The sequence below is a fragment of the Octopus bimaculoides genome, chromosome 7 (genome assembly GCF_046866305.1).
Source record: "Octopus bimaculoides isolate indiv1 chromosome 7, ASM4686630v1, whole genome shotgun sequence".
Taxonomy (NCBI): domain Eukaryota; kingdom Metazoa; phylum Mollusca; class Cephalopoda; order Octopoda; family Octopodidae; genus Octopus; species Octopus bimaculoides.
Window position 1 is genome coordinate 58372319 of NC_142934.1, and position 20000 is coordinate 58392318.

Below are 20000 nucleotides of genomic sequence, written 5' to 3' on the forward strand. Positions count from 1 at the left end.
ATTTATAGAGCTTTTTGCCTAATATGTTAAATTTAAAAAAAATTAGTTTAACCGTATCCCATATATTGTGAAGTGCTGAAACTTTATGATTGAGTAGGTAAAGTGTAAGAGCTTTAATTAAAAAAAAAATTATTTTATATGTTTCAGTTATTAAACTACGGCCATGTTGGGGCACGCCTTTGACGGCTTTCATCTAACAAATCGACCCCAGTACTTATTCTTTTTAAATCTGACACTTATTCTACCGATAATTTATGAGGACCTAAACAAATCAACACTGGCTGTTAATCAGTGTGAGTATAACACAAAATACGCACATACACACATATATACGCACACTCACACACATATGAAGGTTTTTGCCACATAGTTTCTGTCGACCAAATTCACTTAGAATGCATTGGTCGATCCGGGGCTATAGTAAAAGAAGCTTGTCTAAGGTGCTACACAATGGGACAGAATCAGAAATCATGTGGTTGAAGAAAAGAAATATCAGATGACATGTATACTGAGGTGATGTGATTGATCAAACATTTCGAGGTAGTTTTCTTGTGTGACCGCAGCTCAACGAATGAAACTAGTTTCTAATTGAGGCACAAGGTCAGTCTAATAATAAAGGCACAACGTCAGTTATTTGTGGAGAGGGGTTGAGTTGGCACTGTCAACCCACCCTTGTATTTGTGTTTGTGTGTCTTTTTGTGTGTTTGTGTATATGTTTAGGGTGTGATAGATAAACCTTTCATATTTTACAAGGCTATTAGTGTAGTGCTAGTGAAGTTAGGCAAATGATAATGTCTTCATGTAGCTAACGTTTCATCGTTTTTTCAGTTACCATCATGGTTTGATCTGAAGTACACAATACGTTTGTTGTCGAAACGTTTGTCAATAATGGTGAGTCTGAGTCTTTTTCTACCATTCCCTGTATGTACAGCCTTCCACGCTCCGTCTCCTGAAGTGCTCTTACAAGGTGTTGGTCTGTTCGAGACTGACAGAAGATACTTGCCAAAAGTACTGCTCAAATTAGTCCATTTCGGTACCTCGTGGCTGCTAAGCGAATTTCTTTTTACCACATAGCCATGCATGCATCCGTAGCTGTATATATAAAAGGAGTCCGTCACGTATGATTTATAATACAAAAGATTTATATTTTTGTGAGCTGTATTTGGGTGAATTTTGAGACCAACGGTGTCATGTTATCATATCTCAGATGTTCTAAGTTTTAGTGTTTAGGAACATACTGAGACACAAATATATACTTATATGATTGAATGTGACATACGTGCATGTGTGTGGATGTATGTGTAGGTGAATATATGTGCATATCTTGCCTTACGTGTTAATCTTTTAATTTGCCGAAAAAAATAGTGTTCTAAACGGTAGAATAACATCAAATGCTTTGCAATATTTAGCTGTGTCCCTACATGTCCCTACATTTCAAATAAATCTAGGACTGATAAAGTAATTAACCGTAAAATACTGATAGTTGATTCAAGCAGATCAACAAATGTATTGCTTGGTGCCTACGTAAGTAATTGATATGTTTTATCTGTCATTTACTGTGGAAACTTGCCACTCGGGTTCCCTTCTCATTTGTTCATACAAGTTTCATAAAACAAGGCTCCTATCTTGATACAAGATTACTACAATTATACTGTTAATATCATCGTAAAAAAATCATCGGTGAGGTGTCCTTTATGTGTTTCTTTGACCTTCAAGAAATGGCAGCTAATTTCTCTTAAATCACGCACTATTATTTTATGGATGGCAAACTGAGTAATTCGATCATGGGTGTTCTGTGTGTAAGAAGACTGGATGATTTTTGGTTAGAATGCTTTAGATCATAGGTCCGTCTACTCCTTGAGAGCTAACGTGGAGCTAAGTAAATTCAACATGAACATAATTCCACATTTTCGTCTTAGTTTTAAACTAGAATGTTTCCAATCAAAAGAAACTGCTGAAACCACTTACGATATCTCTATACAATATTACATTAATAATAATTATATTACCATATAATATATAAAAATCAATTATTTTTTTTTTGTCATATGATTAAATTTAAATATTGTGCAATTTCAAAGATTTGAATAGAAGCGAGAATTTATTTAATTTTTATTACTCATTGGCGCCTTTGGATATGGAAAATTTCAGATGGGATTTTAAATCGACTTTCTATGAATAGAAATCTTATTAACATTTGCGAAAATGCATTATCAACATTTTTCAAAAATTATTTGATACAATGAATATATTTCAACTAATGACATTGAATGCCATTTCATATTAATTCGCTCATCACATCTAACAATGGATATAACTATGCCTAGAGCATAATTTATTGCAATAGTCATTTAAATTTTAAATATTTAACTTGCCGGTATATTCCTATTATACTAATAAAAGGAAAACAATATTCATCTAACCTCACATGCTGCAATGTTATCTTAATTTATAACCAAGATTTTTGAGTAGAAAAAGAAGTGAAGATGTTCATTATTTTTCTGTATACAAGACTACAGACATTGCAATATTTCGCATCTAAGTTTATATTCCGAGGTTTACTTGAGGCAACCTTATTTTATTCATGTCCTTAGTGTCAGCTATGTCGGCCATTTTGTTTTATATGATAACATTCGCACCTCGAATTTCTAAAAGTCACATCCTCATTATATAAGCGCATTGTTATTATACAAGCCAATTTTTTATCTTTTACTTTTTTCAGTCATTTGACTGCGCCCATGCTGGGACACCATCTTAAACGATTTAGTCGAACAAGTTGATACTTTATTTTTTCTGAAATCTGACACTTATTCTGTCTCTCCACCCCCGAGCCGCTAAGTTATGGGGACAGACAAATCTTGCTGTCAGGCTGTTATGGCTTATAAACGTTAACATGAAGACACATATACTTAGGTGTATACATATACATACATATGTATATCTATCACACACACACACACACACACACACACACACACACACACACACACAAATATATTTTCCATTGGATCCTGAAATGAAAAATCATATACTCAATCCATGATTTGGTATTTGAAGTAATTAATTTTTGCCCCTTTTACCTGCAATATATAAGCTGAGTTGACCATAGTCTGTCACCAAAAGAAAATAACTACCGTAACTGAGATGGTTTATAATTTTATTTGAATTGAGATTAATTTGAAGGAAATTTACCTACTATTTCTAACATGTTGACCAATTACATGAGATGCCCTCTCGTTGATGCGATAATTATCAATTTATAATCAGTGGCGTTGGTTTTAGCTCATTACTGATTATTTCTGGTTGGATTTCTAATCAAGTTTCACAGTAACAACATCATCGTTTATATTGACACAGTTTTCTTTAATTTAAACATCAACCAGCTTAACTTCAGTTTTCTGAATTAATTTTTATCTTGTGCAAGGGCAAGAATTGATATTGCTTAAAAATAAATACATAATGAAAATTAAAAATAGCAAAATGAAGAGCTACTTAGTACATTAAGGATTAAAAAAACAAACTAAAACTACTTATCCAGTAGTCAAGTTTGACAAAGGTATTGACAAGAGCAATTAATGACTGTCAACATTTAATCTTTTAACCATTCATGCATTATGCTAGTTTCTATCCTATCACACTCACTGCCTTGAGCTCTTGAATAAAACTCCCCCAGCCTTCTTTGCTGAAATTAATTACAGCGTTTGCAACTTTGTGAGAAGTGAAACAGATGAACTACCAAAGTATTAATCTATCAACCAGCTTGTTTAAATTTGATGCGTATTGTTCGTTATGCTTCTGAAGGAGGACACTTAAATCTTCATGTATCGATTCACTTCACTGCTGCACTGCCGGAAAGTTCCAGTAAATGATTTATCTACGGAGTAATCAGGTGTTTCTTTGATTTTGCTATTCTTTTCTTCCTTTTGGTAAGATGGATGATTTTGACTCACCACTAGAACTGGTCAATTCAAGAATTAAATATCATGGCTACAGATACAACGTAGTGTCTGTAACAGTGTTCAAAACGCCAATCTTTCAGTTGATTTTTGGAGGTAGCCTAACAACAGTGAGCACTCTCCGAGATATCATTTCACGTTCATTAAATTTTATTACCTTTAATATTTAAGTAATTTTTTAAAGTAAATAAACTAAATAGAATATCGGGCTGTCAGATAAATTTTTTTTCTACTTGGAACTCTATCATCGTATATTTGAAAAGAGGGAATATTTATTCAGATATCAAAAACGATAAACAATGGTTATAGGGAAAGAAAAGAGCTACAAAAATCATCATAAAATACTACAATAAAATATTTTTCGTGTTAAATCCAATAACATTGGAGTAGACTAAAATAAATGAAATGAAAAATGGAACGAACATATTTATATGTCAACATTGTATTTAGTATACTTAGATATTGCAACCAATGGCCATTTGATCAGTGAGACTTATATATGTTATTTCCATATACCATATAAGCCATTAATTCAAACAGAAAACATTCTGTAAGCTCCTGGCAAGGAGAATCTGGTGTTCTTGTTTCCATATTCGCAAACAACTATTTTGTTTTTGTACATTGATATGCTCTTAGGCAATCTCAATTTCTCTACGATAATAAAAATCAGTTTTTATTTTCTCGAAAGAAATCAATACTTTGAGGTTGTTTTTATTTATCTACTTATTTATTTATTTAATAAACATCTCAAATGTATTTATTGGAGTAACATATGGATGAAGTAACTACGGAAAACAAAATATTTAGCCATTGCATGCAAACTGAAAAAAAAATTATAGAAAATTTTCATACCAGAGAATGTAATTTCAAAATAAATATAGAAAGAATGCCGAGCTTTTCTGAATCCAAAAATAAATCTTCATTTACAATTTAAACTTGTTCAAAATCCCATTGAAGAAAATTATATTTTATGTGCATTAACACAAATGCAACTATCAAACGATAACTCACTCACGCACACACACACACACACACACACACACACACACACACACACACACACACACACACACACACACACACACACACAGAGGCAGAAAAGTATAGATATGTATATATATGCATACACACACATATGTAAAATGCATACATACACAAACACACACACAACGCACACAGAAATAAGCACGCACACATTCACACCCATGGTGATCAGGTTTATGTCGAAGATTCACCAAGAACGGTTTTTAACTTGAGTAAATATAAGACTAGCTTCTTATTCTCTTTGCGCACGCACACACGCGTGCGAATCCTATAAGGAACTCGATCAGAATTTCCGACAACGAATTTTACTTGTTTTACTTAACTACGTGTCTCATTGAATTATTGTGAAAGTGACTGACTTTTTCACAGACAAAACACGTATATTCGCATCCAGGGTACAAGTTTGAATCAATGAATTAAAAATATAGGCCCGCCGACTGACTTCTTCACAGTTTCTGTTTACCTAATTTAACTCACGGTCTTCAAATTTATCCGAGGTCATAGGAAATGGCGTTTGCACAAGCTGCCGAACAGTGAGATCGAACTCAGAGACTCGTGGTTACAAAGCGAACTCAACCATACTGCACTTATACATACATAATACATACATACATACCGACACATGCATTTTCTCTGTCTGTCTGTCTGTCTGTCTCCATCTCTCTCTCTCTCTCTCTCTCTCTCTCTCTCTCTCTCACATGTTTATTTAGCCCCGGACTCACTTTTATAGAACTAATATCGTTGGAGAATTTTCCCCGAGTTGATTTTAATCATATTTCTCGTTTAAGTGATAAACAGTGTGTATGCCGGCGTGGGAGAATTAAAGATATTTAAATTGTATCAGGTAATATGTGTTTCTCTGGTAAAAGGGCCATTGTAATTTAAAACAAAACACCTAAGATCTGAAATTTTAAATGAAGCGATTGATGTGGTAACGGTTATAATTAAAATTACATGAAGTTTGGAAGAGAGATAACAAAGAACGAGCTTAAACAAAGGTTATAATGTTTTTTTCATGATTAAAAATGGAGAGTTTCAACTTGTGTAACAAATATAGGATACTCGGGCTAAATTTAACAGTTCATAAAAGCAAAGAAAACACAAAAATAAACTATCTTAGAAAATCAAAAAAAGAAAAATCAATTAGAAGATAAAACTTTACTCAAAGTAACCAACTTTAGCTTCCACTACAGCCTCAAGATGGTTCTGGAATCTGGTGCATGTGTTCCTCATTGCATTCATGGGAAGATTTTCCGACAACTCTTTGGCAATTGGAGGAATTGGACGACCATAAACTGGGTCTGCTGAAGTCCTAGAAATTGTCCGAAAACCACTTCCGACTCTTTTCGGAGGTATGGCAAGGAGCCGAACCCTGCTATTACATATGTAGTCTTCCAGCAGCAACCCTCTCCAAACAGAATTTGACCAGTCTCCAGCAGCTTCACATAGCCATCTGAATTGAGCCTCAGGCCATGTTAATCAATTGTTTGCCGTGTCTCTTTTTACTAGTCACAGCTCCGTAGTCTCCGTTGCAGCTGTCCATTTCACACCTTAGGGCCTTTATGGTGCTCACAGAGCATAGGGCAGCAGTTATAATGACAGCATTTTGATACCAGGTGCGAATCATCTTATTTCTTTATTGCCCACTAGAGGCTAAACATAGAGGGGACAAACAAGGATTAAGTCGATTACATCGACCCCAGTGAGTAACTGGTACTTAATTTATCGACCCCGAAAGGATGAAAGGCAAAGTCGACCTCGGTGGAATTTGAACTCAGAACGTAACGGCTAAGCATTTCGCCCGGCATCCTAACGTTTCTGCCAGCTCGCCGCCTTCATCTTGATACGAATCATCTTGATACAGGTAATTTATGCGAATCATTTTGATACAGGTAGCTCTTCTCCAGTATTCAGATTGCTTCCAGTCCTCCATGTTAGTTAACTTTTTTTCACCTACAACTGTCGACGATTTACCAATACATCAAGATGTTCCCGAAAAAAGGAGGCAAATTTTTTTCTTATTTAGCACGAACACCTGTAGAATAGATTACTCTAACAATATTTAAAGAATTTTGATTGGTAATAGTAAGTTATAAAGCTATGTTATCTTAATCCGATCTTTACGATTACTGTGTTTGGTGTATTGTGAAATATTAATTTAATTTAAAATGGGATTAAGCTAACGTAGCGGTTAGCTTAAAAGAATACTCTTTTGTATTAACATTAATGACTTAACTTAAAATTATAGAGACTGATAGATCGTGGAGAGATATTTATTATATATTCTGACTGTAATGTCCTTAAATGTATTAGTAAAAAGTCTTTTCATGGCTAGGAAGTTACGGTTAGACAGATATGCGTCGATATTGATAATGCTGCAATTTATTAAAAGATGCACGCATGTATGAAATATAATTTCTCACATTAAAGGTTCTAGCCGGTTGAAAACAGTATAACCATAGACGGTAATATGAGTTTCATAAATATAGTAATATAGTATAAAAATATATTAAACCAAAAAGTAATATTAAAATAGGACACAAACGATTACGATATGAGCTTTGTGTATTTTCTGTATTCTTATGTTATGCAAAAAAACTGAAAAATGGAAGAGGCAGGGATCGTACAGATAGATGAACTGGACAGCGTACTGACCCTCGACGAAAGGAAAACGGCAAAATTATGTATCTGAAAATTAAAGATCATATTGATGAAAATGTAATGTATTGGAACTTTATAAATAAATGTCTTCTTTAAATATAGCTACAGAAATACTGTTTTTGATGAGAATATTGAGGGATAATACAAAATCCTGTTAAACGAAGAGGCCCACGAAAACAGGTTTAAAAAGAAAGTATTTAAGTGACTATTACTAACAATATATAAAACTCGTGTTAAGGAATATAGGAAAATACAGAAAAATACTAGGTTAGGAAGAAGAAATGCAAAAAAAAAAAAATGCATATATCTACAGATATACGCTAGAAACAGCAGAGACTTTCTTATCTAAAGCGTCTGAAAGACTTTTAACATATCTTAAACTCTTCAAATAAACAAAAATTATCTTTACTTTTAGTAAAAGTTTAAATTTTAACCCATTAATAATTGATTATTAGTTCAGTAAAAATTTCATAAAGCCTTTAAAAACTTTGACTTTTCTATAACTGTGGAAAGCCATTTAAAGCAGTCAGTTTATCTGAAGTCTTTTTACATTTGCATAAATCAAAATACGGCGTCTCTATAAAAATAAAACAAAACTCAATGTAAATGTGAAATACATTTATAAATCTTCGAACCACCTTAAAACTGTAAGTATCTTCTAATTAATGCATATTTAACTAGGCATCAAAATATAACGACGCGCTTGGAAGTAAAACGAGTGAACAGCGTCTTCCGCTAAGCAAAAGAAGAGGCTTTTCCTTTGGTATGATTCGCTCTTTAATCTACAAGTTTTATATAAGTTCCTATAGAAAACAAAAATTTTCTTTCAAACCTTCACATAAAGACCTTCTAATCTTCAATATTACAGACATTCTAAACAAAATAATATCAAAATTTCCTATTCTATCACAATGTTGTTTAAAGCATCGCTGTATCGAGTAGAGGAAAAACAAAAATTGAACAAAACCACCATAATATTTCATAATTGGAAATGTACTGGTCTACAATCTGCTCCATGGTATTTCTTATTAAGTTAACCGTTATCTCCTCCCACAAAATTCGATCAACAAATCCATTAATTCCAAAGTCACAATACAAAGAAATCTGGAACCTGAATACACTTTTATGTATGGTCTCTAAAACTTATTCTAAAACAATATGATCAAGTGGAAAATTGTATCACACTATAAGAAAACCGCCACCACCGCCGATTCTTTCTTCTTCTTCTTCTTCTTCCGGATTCAGTTCCTGTCAATGACAGTTTTGCTTTTTAGCTCTTTGGGGTCGATAAAGTGATGTAACCGATCAAAGCCCTTCCCTCAAAATTACTTGCCTTGAGTCTAAACAAGAAACCATTAAAATAATAACAATCCTTTCTACTATAGGTACAAGGCCTGTAATTTGGGGGCAGGGCTCTGGTACTTATTTCATCAACCTCGAAAGAATGAAAGGTAAAGTCGACCGCGGTGGAATTTGAACTCAGAACGTAGGGGTAGACGAAACGCCGCTAAGCACTTCGCCCAGCATGCTAACGATTCTGCTAAATTGCCGCCTTAATGATGATGATGATGATGATGATGATGATGATGATGATGATGATGATGATGATGATGATGATGATGATGATGATGATGATGATGATGATGATGATGATGATGATGATGATGATGATGATGATGATGATGATGATGATGATGATGATGATGATGATGATGATGATGATGATGATGATGATGATGATGATGATGATGATGATGATGATGATGATGATGATGATGATGATGATGATGATGATGATGATGATGATGATGATGATGATGATGATGATGATGATGATGATGATGATGATGATGATGATGATGATGATGATGATGATGATGATGATGATGATGATGATGATGATGATGATGATGATGATGATGATGATGATGATGATGATGATGATGATGATGATGATGATTATGATTATGATTATTATTATTATTATTATTATTATTATTATTAAAAACACGGTTTAGTAGAAACTGTTGATTTAATCAACTGCTCGCCGCCCCAGCTGGCATTCTGTCGGTTACAATGACGAGGGTTCCAGTTCATCTGATCAACGGAACAGCCTGCTCGTGAAATTAACATGCAAGTGGCTGAGCACTCCACAGACACGTGTGCCCTTATCGTAGTTCTTAAGAGGATTCAACGTGACAGAAAATGTGACAAGGCTGGCCCCTTGATTTACATATACAACTCATTTTTGAGTGAGCTGAATGGACTGGAGCAATGTGAAATAAAGTGTCTTGCTGAATTCACAGCACTGCCGTATATTGAACTCGCAATTCGTACGATTGTGAGCCACGTACCCAAACCACTAAACCACCTTCATTTGTGATGAATTTTGCATACATCAGAAAGCATTGAAAAAGAGGAGACAGGTTAATTGAATAGATAAAGTGACGGACGAAAATATAATATTTAGTGATGTCCTTTCATGTTCTACGATGAAATCCTGTCGGAGTTGACGTTGCCTTTCAACCTTCCGAATTCGATAAAATAAAATTCAATCAGGTAATAGGATCGATTAAATCGACCGTAATCTTTTATGAAATTGTATGGCTTCGTTAGAAATCAATGTTGCTATTGCTATTATCTAATTTGCTTTGTTTAGATAACTCTAGAGAAATTATTCTGCAAGGTAGAGTAAATGTGACTATGAACCTTTGCACTTATTTTAATTCTATTAACTTACTTTAATTATATTAATCGATCTTCCAGGAAGAGCTATCTTTTGGATTTCACATTGGTTTACCGTTTCGATTTCCAACTTTGTTTCCAATATGGGGGAGTGCTGATAAGTTCCTGGCTTTAAGGGTATCGCGAAAGGTTTGGTTGGAGGTCCAACCTTCCGAGTTCTTTTACAGAGCTTAGAAAAGCTGTAAGACCGCTGCAATAAGTGCGTGAATTTGAAAGTGGAATATGTTAAATAAAGTCATAATTAACTGATCCTCCCATATTTTCTTTTACCCAAAGCCAGGAACTTTTCAGCACACCCTCGTATTCCATGTTTTTGATATCTTACTTTTTATAATGATATCGGGGGAAGCTGACTCCTATCACCTTTAGGTAATATTTGTTTATATATCACAGATGATCACACTATCTTCATTGTTCACAACTGTATATAGAATGTTTGTATCTTTGTAGAATAATTGGGAACTTTATTTCCTTACACATTCTCCATAGATGGATGCTACCATCTTGTTTAGGCTCTTAATGTCATCCGAAGCGGCTAGTTTGCGGTATCTATTGTAGATATGTTTGATGAATTTCTCAAACCGACTTGCATTTTGATATTCAGGTTTCCAATGTTGTCAGTTACGTACACTTGTTAGTTTTTAGTGAACAGCGTCAATTATAAAGCTTTCAGTTGTCTCTGTTTTAGTCTCAGGTAAGCTCTGTAAGAGCAAGTCTAAGATACAAGACATTGTAACCGTGGTCATTCCATTTTTTTTTATCAGCAGTGTATCTATGACCATGTTAATCAACATGTTATGTAATTTGAGGGAAATTTGGCTGCAAGTTTTGCATGTCGAGCGGCAACTTAGAAACTTCTCTCTTTTGTCAAGGCTTCAGTTGAGTGATGAGACCACACACAACCTTTTCATTTATCGTAATCAAGTATATTCATTTGTTTTTGTAATTGTCCTGGTACAAGTGCTAAATCTTATGTTGTATTTGTTTTCTTGATTGCTCCACGTTTTGTCTATTTTGATAATTATTTTACTTTTCAGGTGTTTATATCAGTATTGTGTGTAATGCTAAATGTGTTTGAAATTTTTTAAGAACGCATTGTTAAAGGGGCAGCTGTTCCTTTCCAATATTTGTCTGTTTCATTGTGTACAATTATTGAGTACAGCTTATTGTATTTGTAACTCCTTGTAAAAGAGTGAGTGTTCAGCTTTGGTATAAATGTCTAAGACAGAATTTCTAATCGTATAAAGCTTCTATTGTCAATGAAAATATAAACGAGATGGGTGTCAAATTTGTGCGGTCCAATCTGAGTTTTGTTAGTAATTTTCATGTTTTTATGATTAGCTTTTGGGATCTCTTACAATCTTCAGTTTATCAAATTGAAACTGTAGCGTAGCTGTCTGAGAAAATTACTTGAGTGCTTTTCACTTTTATCATCACCAACTACGACATAAACAGCGACAACAGTAGAATAATAAATAACAAGAAACATTAAGAATAGTATTCCTAAAATCTATGAATGCGGTACTCTGCCAAGGGCTGTTTCGTATTAGGCGATACGTAATTCTTTTATTCTGCCTCTTATCTTGTTAGTTGCATTAATAGTTGACCAGTCGATATGTACATGCTTCTCCTTCAGCTAATTAAGGCTTATGAATCACAGCTGTATATATTTTTGCTTAGTAATAATCGTGGCACTCCGTCGGTTCCGATCAACCAAACAGCCTGCTCGGGAAATTAACATGCAAGTGGCTGAGTACTCCACAGACACGTGTACCCTTAACGTAGTTCTCGGGGAGATTCAGTGTGACACAAGTGTAACAAGGTTGGCCCTTCGAAGCATAGGTACAACAGAAACAGGAAGAAAGAGTGAAAGTTGTGGTGAAAGAGAAATTATAGAGGAATAATTCACGCAAAGTTCGCCCACCCCTGCCGGAGCCTCATGGAGCTTTAGGTGCTTTCGCTCAATAAACACTCACAACGCCCAGTCTGGGAATCGAAACCTCAATCCTACGACCGCGAGCCCGCTGCCCTAACCACTGGGCGATTGCGACTCCACTTAGTAATAATATCAGGCTCTTGTATAAAGTAGATATTGTGACTGGCCTAAATTTTGATAGTACCATTATTTTTTCTGTTGTGTGTCATGCTAGTATTTGAGCTCGACAGTTACTTCATTAAAATATCATGAACAAGCATTTAGGTGTTTTATTCAGGAAGTTTTGCTTTCAATCTATTCCAGGCAACTTTCAGTTTTTCTCCACTTCTGTTTTGTATCTGCTGCCATAATATTTGTATATTCATGTTGTCTTTACATGTTTCATTTTTTTCTTTTGTTTTATAAATTATTTCATTTGTTTTATGTTTTTTTTCTACTTGTCATATTTTCTTCAAAATATTTACCTTTTTTTGTCCGACTATTCTTTATTTTTATAGTTTGATCTTTGATTCTTTGTAAATATTTTGGTTTGCCTTCTTGAAACATTTTATTTTGTTTGAATTATTTGATTATTTTGTCAAAACTTACGCATTCGCTAAAATTTATTCGTTAAATCTTTTATTAATCTGTCGCTTCTTTCTTTGAATTCCCGTTCATTCTTAATTTCAAGTCTTCAAGTCTGCTTTTTCTGTTGGTTGACATTTATTTATTTTCATATACGCTCTCACATGTTCTGACTTTCTTATTTTATAGTCTTCAATTTATATCCTGTTGAAATGTTTGCTTTCAGTCTGGTTCTGTTGTATGTTTTCTTGTTTTCTCAAAGATTTTTACACAGCTGCTTCAGTTAATATATGTTGTGGTGTACATTAATCGATCTTTTTACTTTATATTTAAATCATTTATTTGCTGTGTCTAAACGGCAAATTGTTTGCCTGATAAAGGATATGTTTTATGTAATAAGATATTCTGGTAGTTTGTGGTCGGTCTTCTAATAACATGAATTTTATCGTGCAAAGTTTTGATTAATTTTCACCATCATAGTTTTATGATGTTCATGTTGGCACTAGAGGTTTAATATAATTCTGATTTGGTTGTGCTAAGTCTGGCGTTGTTTGTGTGGGTTAACATGTGGGTACTATCATGTCTTCCTGCCAAATCGTTTTCAAGACAATTTCTCTACCACTCATATCAATCTGGCACCAAATTCTCACCGGTGGCTCTTCGAACATACGTCAAGGCATCACCTAGTTAGCTGGCTAACGGTGACTGATAAGTTTTAAATTCATGGTGAAATCCTTCAAAGGTTTTTGTACCGTGTGCATGTGGAGGCTGGAATTGTTTGGGTGGAAGCCAACCATCAGTGGTTAATTTTCAATCAGCAGAAAGACGATATCCAGCACCTGATCTGTGGGACACTTAACTCAGAGCATAGACATTCTCCTATATCCGTGTCACTGTGTCATAGCTCTAGATGTTTCGGCGTGAGTTGCTAGTGACCCAGGAAGTCAGGGACGGAAGAGTGAGGCTAGTCGTCTAGCCTTGCCCTCTTCGAAGTTCAGCGCATGTCAGGAATCGAACTTCTTTTAAAAAATCTGACAGATTGTAATAATGAGATACCGAGTACTTTTGTAGTTTGATAGAATAAAAGATTTAATATAGGTGGAAGCAGCCATGAAACTCTGATCGCTTACGCAGTTGCTTCTTTTGCTCTTCATACTCTTTAAGAAGTGTTGTGAATGTATATAGCGGTCACATTCCAAAACGAAGAATGAACAAGAAAGATTTATGTTCTGCTGAGATTTAGTATGGATGGAATAGATGTTATGTTCTGTTCTGTCGTGGCCTTTGCTTTTAATTGTACTTTAACGTGAATTATTCCTCTATAATTTCTCTTTTTCTTTAAATTTTTCTCTTCTGCCCAGGATATTTATCCTTTTAAAATAATCTTTTTTAAATTTGACAGTGTGAACGGCGATTTCAATTGTCTTTTCATCATATTTATGAGGTCGATTCTGCGATGCTTTCTGAAGGGTTTAATTAGATAGTTAAGGGGCCTTTTATAAACTCATTTCTGTCTCTCAACACTGTCACTCAACGTTGGCAATCAATACTGGGACATTTCTGTCACACATTCTCATATTATTAATTTCATAATTAACTTTAGTTTCACCGAAATGATTGAAAAATTTCAAATTTGACTGCTGGCTGTATATTTTGCTTCACATGATGACAATAAATCACCGTACAGCAAACAAACAATTATAACAGTAATCATCTAATGATATCAGCGTATCTTTAAAATATTAATTTCCGGAACTACATAAAGATTTTTTGCTAACACTTAGTTGCAATGTATTATGTATAGGTAATTTATTTGATACTAGCATACCCGTGTCGTAAAAAATGCCGCCAATTTTATTAATGATACAAAATGGCGCATCAGCACACACAATGGAGAAACCATTGATAAATGTCAGTAATGTAGTAAGTATATGAATATACACAGAATTGATGCACTTGAAGAATCAGATACGGTTGTATCGCCTCGACTATAGATATATATACATACATACATATATATATATATATATATATATATATATATATACATACACACACACACGCACATATATATATATATATATATATATATATATATATGTGTGTGTGTGTGTGTGGAAAGAGGAAATAGGTGCAAAACCCAGTTTATTACAGCTGTAGTAAACAGTGTTATTTGGGACAGCTAGGATACTTAGGATGGTTCTTGGCATCTAAGGGAACTTATTGTAGCCCGATGTTAGGATTGTTTTCTTTTCCAAGTGTAATCTGTTGAGTGTGTATATGAATAATAATACTAATCCTTTCTACTATAAGCACAAGGCCTGAAATTTTGTTGGAAGGCACTAGTCAATTATATAGACCTCAGAATTTCACTGGTATTTAATTTATCGACCCCGAAAAAAATGAAAGGAAAAGTCGACCTCGGCGGAATTTGAACTCAGAACGTAAAGATGGACGAAATGCCCTAAACAGTTTGTCCGGCGTGCTAACGCCGCCAAGAAAAAAAGAGAAGAAGAAGGTGATGGTGATGATGATGATCAACAAGGGAAGACAACTATGACTATAATAAATAAAAGGAGAAAAACTTAAGATAAAAAGAAATGAGCAATAAGTGAATAAAATGAAGGAAATTTTCTCTACTACAAAAATTATCGAGGGCAATCACTCGAACTGATTATCTTACATATAATAAAATGCAATGTGTGACCTCCCGTTTACGCTAGAGAGAAAAAAGAGAAAAACAACAAACGGGGTTTATATATTTATCCATATATAAATCTCTCTCTCTCTATATATATATATGCATGTGTGTGTCTATCTATCTATCTATCTATCTATCTATCTATCTATCTATCTATCTATCCATCTCTGTCTCTCTTTCTCTCTCTCTCTCTCTCTCTCTCTCTCTCTGTATATATATATATATATATATATATATATATATATATATATATATATATATATATATATATATATATATATATATATATATCATTTACTATATATATATATCATTTACTATATAATAGGGCCGCGCAAAGCCTTGTGGGCAGATTTGGTAGATGAAAGCCGACAGAAGACCTTTGTATGTATGTATGTATGTATGTATGTATGTATGTATGTATGTGTGTGTGTGTGTGTGTATATATACATACATACATATATACATACATACATATAAATATATATATATATATATATATATATATATATATATATTAACTCCGTTTGTTGTTTTTCTATTCTTTCCCTCTAGCGTAAACGGGAGGTCACACATTGCATTTTATTATATGTAAGATAATCAGTTCGAGTGATTGCTCTCGATAATTTTTGTAGGAGAGAAAATTTTCTTTTTATCTTACATTTTGCCCTTTTTATTTATTATAGTTATAGCTTTCGTCCCTTGTTGATCATCATCACCATTACCTTCTTCTTCTTCTTCTTCTTCTTCTTCTTCTTCTTCTTCTTCTTCTTCTTCTTCTTCTTCTTCTTCTTCTTCTTCTTCTTCTTCTTCTTCTTCTTCTTCTTCTTTTCTTGGCGGCGTTAGCACGCCGGGTAAAATGTTTAGGGTATTTCGTCCATCTTTACGTTCTGAGTTCAAATTCCGCCGAGATCGACTTTTCCTTTCATTTTTTTTCGGGGTCGATAAATTAAGTACCAGTGAAATTCTGAGGTCTATGTAATTGACTAGTGCCTTCCCCCAAATTTTCATGCCTTGTGCCTATAGTAGAAAGGATTAGTATTATTATTCATATACACACTCAACAGATTACACCTGGAAAAGAAAACAATCCTAACATCGGGCTACAATAAGTTCCCTTAGATGCCAAGAACCTTCCTATCGGGCTACATCAAGTAACCTTAGATGCCAGGAACCATCTTAAGTATCCTAGCTGTCCCAAATAACACTGTTTACTGTAGTTGTACTAAACTGGGTTTTGCGCCTATTTCCTCTTCCCATCTGTTCAGACCTTAAAGGATAGTTCCTAATGTACTTATAACAACTGGAATACATTTTACCAGCATTTTCCATACTCTCTGTAATTCCATAGTTAGGTCCTGGTACTTTGCTATTTTTCTATACTTCTCATATTAATTTTTTACATTATTTGGTTTTGTAAAGTCAATTATCGGGCTTTCTATTCTCTTTATCTACCACTACCAAACCAGGCCTTCTACCTTCTAATACTCTATCAGTCTGACTGTTAGAGTCCCACAACATCTTGTACTTCTTACTTTCTAGTACTTTACTAGGTTCATGTTCATACCATTTATCAGTATGCTCAAATCCTAGCTTTCTACAAAGCTCCTAGTGGGTTGCTCTCTGTAGATAGTCATGTCTTCTCTTGTATTCTTTCTGTGCCAGCATGCTACATTCACTTACTATATGAGTAACACTTTCCTCGTTTGATTTGCATAATCTACATTGGAAATCTACTTGGCTTTTGTCTATTTTGGTCTTTATCCAATTAGTACTTAATTCCTGATCTTATGCAGCTACTAACAAACTTTCTCTCTCCCTCTTCAGCTATCCCTTCTGCAGCCATAACCATGTCTCACTATTACTATTTGCTGAAACTACCTTTGGGAATCAACCATGCAACGCCTTCTCCTTCCAGTCAGATAACTCCTATTCTCTCTTCTGGTTTTTAAGATCGTTTGGTGTTTTAGTTTCCCTGTGTCTTTCTGTGACTCTAGCATCTTTTTTAAATAAACTTTCTTCACTATTACCTACAAAGGAGTGTATATCTACTCTAGCTAACTCCACGTAGTCTTCTACTGATATTAACACTTTCCACCTTCCATTCTAGGTAGCTATAATCTTGCTACTCCTGCCCTTGGGTAGAGTCCTCTATTCATATTGAATTCTTTCCTAGTTCTGTCTAGCTTTGCTAATTCAGTTTTTCCAATCTACAAAAGCTGCTGAGTATCTAAGTAATGATACTGTCCAAGTATTTTCAGCCTTCACTATATTCGGACCGTTTAGCTTTGACTTCATTAGCTTCCTCACCCTTCTGATGTACTCCTTCTCGATTTTTGCTTTCATTTCTGTAGTTAGTACTCTGTTAGATTCTAATTCTCCTATATAGTCATACCTCTCTCCTCCTTTCAATGATTTTAATGTCTGGCTATCTGGTAATTGGATACCTTCGCTGTTGACTACCTGTTCCCTTCTCATGACTAACATTGCACACTGACAAGCAAATCTGTGGTATTGAGCAGAATATTTGCTGTAGCCCATCTTTTATATCAAGATAAAACATGTACTTGATGACACTTCCAATCAGTTAAGATCAGAAGCTATGAAATAAAGCCTGGTTTTGTATGCATCATCTAATTAGTTTAATTGCAGAAGTTTGTCTTCTAGCATGGGGTTTTATTTTTGTCTTTTAAAGTTCTTTGTTATCCAGTCTAACAAGTATTATTGACACTAATGTACCAATTCACCATGTATTACTCGTACAGATTTTACTTTCACTGGATTCTGCTTATCTTTTTATTTCAAAGTAGATATAAATGCCTAATTGTCATGTCTCTAGATATATTCTGTCTTCGCAAACATTGAGAAATCAGAAATGATGCGGCAAATTACTTTCTTGTACTGATAGCACCGAATCCAGTGGCGCTTTGTCTCTCGTATCATTATTTTGTGATTAAGTATCGGTCCTTTGCAGCTAAAAGTAGATTGTTTGTTTCTGTTTTTAGTCCAGATATTTTTAGCTACTATTAGCTCTGAATGATGTATTTCCTTTTTGTCTCATTCTTGCTGGATAGTGTGGGCTTTGAGGCTCTTTTTTAAAATCTAATTTTAATTTATATAGGCTTCTGAATGCAGTTAGCAGTTTTCTTTTCTAACCTCGTCAATTCACATAATGTCCAATTTATTTTATTGAAGTAATGGTTTATAATTGGAATGGTTAGTGTATTTATAGTTAGTATCCTATTTGTTGCATCGAATTTAGTTTTTATTAGTAGTCTGACTCTGTAACGCATTTTCAAAACTTTAATTACACAAACCAACACGTATTTTGTTTTCAGGACGTTTTTATTCGGTTTGAAGGTATTTTTATATGCTGAATCCAAAAATGGAATTCATTTTTACCATCACGTCTAGATTTCAAGATACCCAAATCCCATCAATTATCGCAATTTTCCTCACTTTTCAGAAAAAAATGCATGGTTTACCAGTGAAATTTAGCACGTGTGTTTATGACGATTTATATTTTATTTTAGTAAGAGTGATCAAAGAATGGCCACAACAAACATTAGTTCTAGGGTCTTTTAATGTGATTGAAGAACCTTTAGTTTAACTGGAAAAAGACTATTCTACTTCTACTCCATATCAAACTTGGCATTATGAAGCAGTTTGCTAAAGCTCTGGATAAAGATGGACCATGCTTTCACTATACCTGCAGCAGATTTCACGGTATGAGCAGTGAAAAGATAAAAGGTAGAGAATTTGATGGGCCTCAAATAAGAAAATTTGATGAAAGATAAAAAACTTTATAAATTCAATGAAATGAATTTAAGCAGCAGCATGAAATTAATTTGTAATAGTTGTAAATGATTTTCTGGGCAACAAGAAAGCAGTCAACTATGCCTAAATAGACGACAGTATACTGGAAACCTTTCAAAAGTTGGGATCAAATATGAGCATAAAGCTCAGCCCTACAAACACCAGTTTTGAATAGGTTACCACTCGTAAATAGTTAAAAAGCATCCATACACTGAAAATGGTTCATAATTTGTACGTAGCATTCATAACGGTGAGTTGTTTCATTAAAAAGATAAATAATGGAGTGAAAGCGAAGAAAAATAGAGGAGATAGGGAGTCCATGAAAGATTACTCTTAAGGAGACAGAGCTGGATCTTCTAATTTTCTTTTTGCTATACAGTGATCTTGTTTTCCATTTCAACACCACCTGGTTGATATACTATCTTAAAATTAGGCAGCTTAAGTTGGCTGTATGGCATAATCGTTAGCACTTGGGTCGATGTAATCGACTTACTCCTTCCTTGATATTACTGGACTTGTAACGAAATTTAAAATCTATGTTAGGCGGCAAGTTGTCAGAACCGTTGACACACCAGAT

At 34.1% G+C, this 20000-nt stretch overlaps 1 protein-coding gene across 6 annotated transcripts in view; it reads right to left on the reverse strand.

Moving 5' to 3' along the window:
* Positions 1 to 20000, reverse strand: part of LOC106873188 (uncharacterized) — a 713512-nt gene that overhangs the window by 98466 nt on the left and 595046 nt on the right. The gene's annotated exons all lie outside the window — the stretch shown is intronic.